The 4,491-nt window shown below is 40.8% G+C and overlaps 1 non-coding gene across 1 annotated transcript; it reads right to left on the reverse strand.

Moving 5' to 3' along the window:
• Positions 1-3,381: 3,381 nt before the first annotated feature.
• On the reverse strand, positions 3,382-3,572 carry LOC129086391 (U2 spliceosomal RNA). Its single transcript, XR_008530801.1, has one exon. It is a non-coding gene; the product is annotated as a U2 spliceosomal RNA (small nuclear RNA).
• Positions 3,573-4,491: the final 919 nt, after the last annotated feature.

Consider the following 4,491-nt stretch of genomic DNA (forward strand, 5'->3'; position numbering starts at 1 on the left):
AACTCTTCTCTTTTTTTTTGGAATCCTTTTTCTGTTATGCTTGTGTGTGTGTGTGTGTGTGTGTGTGTGTGTGTGTGTGTGTGTGTCTGTGTTTACTAAAGCTGGGGACAGTGAAACAAGGAAGGGCTTAGGGTAGAAGAAGCAACAGGAGAGAGCCCAGGTGGGGCTGCTTCGGCTCTCCAGAAATGTTATAGGGGGGAAAAAAAAGAACCTAGGTGGGGCGGCTTTGGCTCACTGAGAAAAGAGGGCCTTGGAGACAGGTTTGGGGGTTTGCCCCGGGGGAGCTGCTGCTGCCCCCTGCCCTGGTTGCAAGCCTCACGGTGCCTGGGTTTATCCTACATGAGCCTGGGAAAAACTGAATTCCTGCCTCCACCCCTTCCTCACTGAGAGCATCAGAGCAGGGTTTCTTAATCTTTAAAAAAAAATGCATACCATTTTTTGGTAAATGTACAGTATTTTACTATACCCTAAGGAGACCTCCTTTAAAGCTCCTTAATGGTGGCTGAGGAGGGGTTTGACTGCTTTCTTTCACCTCCATGTGCTGAGATCATTTTGTTGAGCTATGCGACCAGGCTCAGGACGGCTGAGTTAGTGGGTGAGACGTGTCTCCCTCCTGCTCTGCCTTAGTTTGCTATTGATTCTACGTAAGGGCTAAAAGGCGTTTCCTGGCAACCAGGATGCTAGACGCTGGCCAGTACCAGCAACGTGTCTCAGAGTTCTTCCTGTGCTGTCTGTCTCCTGCCTCATAGGTACTAAATATTAATAAAGGAAGGAAGCAAAGGGAACCAGATATTTAAAAGCCTAATATACCAGGAAGCTACAGCTTTGCACACTCCCCAGGGGATGGCAGCAGTGCCCTGCCAAGGGGATTGACACCACCCCCTCCCCCGTTGGTATGAAGAACCAGCTTTTTGATCTCCCCAGTCCACTAGCCCAGACTGTGGGGAGAGGTGAGCACATGCACAGTAGGAGACGAAATGGCAACCATAGCCGAAGAAAAGGAGCAGATTGGATAAGGGACATAGAGCGCCAGAAGATCTAGGAAATGAGTCAGTTAAGGGGAGGATCCAATGTAAGTCCACAAAAGATTGGGACAGCAATTGGTTATTTTGAAAAAGTACCTGGCCCTTCCCAAGCCCAAGATAATTTAATCAGCTTAACAAAGACGTTCTCTCTCTCTCTCCTGTTAATACTTGCCCTGTTTCTTTGGGCCTTCTCTTGGTTGCAGCCCCGTGGCCCTAGCAGCTGCGGGTGATCCGTGGCAGGCTGCTCGGCGGGAGCACAGCCCCAGCCCAGAACAGACTAAGGAGAGAGGCATGGGTTGAGCCAATGGCACAAAACGTCTGGACACTGGCCCTGTTCTGGGCCCGATGAGGACGAGGTCGGACTTCTTTCAGAGTGGGATGGCCGGGGGTGAGACTTTGGGAACCAGGGCAGCCTTTTTTATTCACCGGAATAAATCTTACCACCAGACCTGGTGGGTCGCTGAAAATGCTTTTCTCTTGACACTGCAAAGGCCCTGCTTCCACTGGCAGCAAATGGACATCACTAGCAATCCCATCCTATCATGCAAGGACTTACCTTTTTTACATTTTCGGGGCTCTCTCCAAGGCTTTTAAAAGTGAAGTAGGCCATTGACCACTTAGACTGTTGGAATCTACAACGCATTCCTAATCTTGGTTATGCCTGAGACTTGTCTTGCAAGGCTCCCTTAAGTGAATCACATAATTCTCATTGGAATTTAGTCTCTCAACCCTGACTGTGACTGCAAAGTGTTTACCTGATATTTAATGAGGCGCTATGAGTGTGAAGAAATACCTTGTAATTCAAAAACACTATTGATGTTGAGTAACAGATTGTACTGGTAACAGAAGGTCCCTTAGAATAACTAACTATAGGTCATCCTCTGATTCTCGTTGTTGGGGGTCTTAAACCTTGGCAGGCATCATAAATATTAAATGCCCAACATCCATTTAAACTTTATTTAAAGTGGGAGCAGTTGTCTATGTTTGAACAGATGAAATAAAAATAATAATCAAGGACAAAGCTAGCAGTGCCCAGAAGGGACCACTGCACCGGTTGCTAGTCTGCCTTGTTTTCGGAGCCACAGCGTTCTTTCCCCAGGGCTGGTGATTACGACACTTACATTAGAATGAGGCCATTTTGTGAGACCACAGTTCTGAGTTCTTGGTTAGAAGTTTGGGCTGCTGTAAAAATGTAATTTTGAATATGTATTAAATTGTAAGAATAAAAGAATTTTTTAAAAATTTAGTGGGAATGAGTTTTCAAGATGCTGAAAGATTTTCAAGTTTCTGCAAATAGGGTAAGTGTAAATTTAAAGCATTAAGCATTTATTGGTGAGAAATCTATATATTCTCATTCTAAGAAATCTATAGTGAGTGAAATTGAAATAAATGCTTTAAAGTTTACCATTTTACCAGTGGTTTCACAACTATTCTCTTGTATTTATCAATTAAGTCGAATAAAAGTGATTAAGACTAAAAAAAGTGAAGTAGGTTATGAGGTGTATCTGTGTGTATTTAGATATAAATATATAAACATTTACATATATTAAAAATTATAAACTTTTAAATATAATGTATCATGGATATCTTTCCAACTATATTTCTATACCTTTTATTGGTTGCATTATAGTACATTGTATGACCTACAAAATTTGACAAGTTCTATATAATTATTTAGAGTATTGTTAATAATATCATGCTAAGTGAAATAAGTCAGAAAACGCTAAGAGCCATATGATTCCACTCATATGTGGGATGTAAAACTGAAAGTCATATACACAGACAACAGTGTGGTGGTTACCAGAGGGAAGGGGGTGGGGACGTAGTAAGGGGAATCAAATATATGATGACAGGAGATGATTTGACTTTGAGTGATGGACACGCAATGCCATATACAGATCATATGTCATAGAACTGTATAGTTGAAGTCTATATAATCTTATTAACCAGTGTCACCTCAATAAATTTAACTAAACATCATATTAAGTCATCTTGGACACACAGGAGGACTCACGCCTTTAAGTGTACAGTTCCCTCAAATATGGTCAATCATGTATGGGCCTATGTCATTGTTTGCATGTGAATGTCCAATTGTCTCAGCATCGTTTGCTGAGAATACTAGCCTTTCTTCATTGAATGAACCTGGCACCTTTGTCTAAGATCTCTTGGCCATACGGGTGTAGGTTTATTTCAGGACTCTCCTTATTCTTCATTGACCTACCTGTCTATCCTTATGACCAACAATACCACATTACCTTGGTAACAGTCCATTTAAAGTAAATCTTGAAATTAGGTAGTATGACTCTTCCAACTTTGTTCTTTCTCCAAGTTGTGGTTTTGTGTGTGTGTGTGTGTGTGTGTGTGCACTGTTCCTGGAAGTACTGCAATACCAGGTCGATGCGTGGAGTGGACGGAGCAAGCTCCTATTCCATCTCCTAATTCCAAAAATCCATTTAATATATTGTCCTCGGATAGAGGACGTATCAGATATTAAACTGATAAGAACAGATACTACACTTGATCTTAGCCAAAAGGCCGAGAAGCGATCTCTCCAAGTTGTTTTTGAAGATTCTAGGTTCTTTGAAGTTCCATAAGGATTTTCAAGTTGCTTAATGATTTTTAAAACAATTCTTGATGATACTTTGGCTGGGATTAATGTTATAAATGTCTTTAAAGCATTGCTTTAGCTGCGTCTCACAAATTTTGATTTATTATAATAGGACAAAAGCTGCTTTCTTAGGCCCTCTCTCCCAGAGCTGGCTGGATCCCATAAAGCATGACTGACCCGAATGGTTTTATGAGCCTTATAAAACCATATATATTTGTTTTACAACAAGGTTATGTTATAATCTTTTAGTTAAGTGTGTTTGACAACCTTCCCAAAGTTTAAATTTTAAAATCTGAGAAATGACTTTGGGTTATTTCAACAGGCACTTGGAATGCCTCAAGGATTTAGTCTCTCTCCGTATAAAAGAGAAGTTTTTGAAATTAGGCCTATTTAATACACTCAAAATTACATGGGAAGCTTTGCCAAACAGAATAATAACTATTCTCTTTGTATACGTATATTTTTGTCAAAATAGATGCTCTAAAAATTTCATGGAAATTTCTGCCTGTCCTAAGTTAAAGTTAAAGCCAAGTTCAAACAGAAAACTCTAAGGGGGAACAGGTGTCCTGTCGGTGACACGGGATAAGCCAAGGGTGACGGTTCCCTGTGGGGACATCAAGCAGCGGTGCCCTGAGTATTTGTACCCGCACCTGGGGAATGTGTGAACTGTTTCCAATGCTCAGTGCGCACTTCTGATAGGTCCTGCACAGCATTTTAAAACTTATATACTGTTTGGTCTTTATATATTTTGAAATTGTGTGTCGAATCTAAAAATATAAGCTTTATATTATTCTTTTAAGCTATGTCATAGTAATTATTACTCACCAAGAAATTGTTATTTTGGAAATGTTATATCTT

Source organism: Pteronotus mesoamericanus, unplaced genomic scaffold (genome assembly GCF_021234165.1).
Source record: "Pteronotus mesoamericanus isolate MK-2021 breed Mesoamerican mustached bat unplaced genomic scaffold, CSHL_Meso_final scaffold_371, whole genome shotgun sequence".
Lineage (NCBI taxonomy): Eukaryota > Metazoa > Chordata > Mammalia > Chiroptera > Mormoopidae > Pteronotus > Pteronotus mesoamericanus.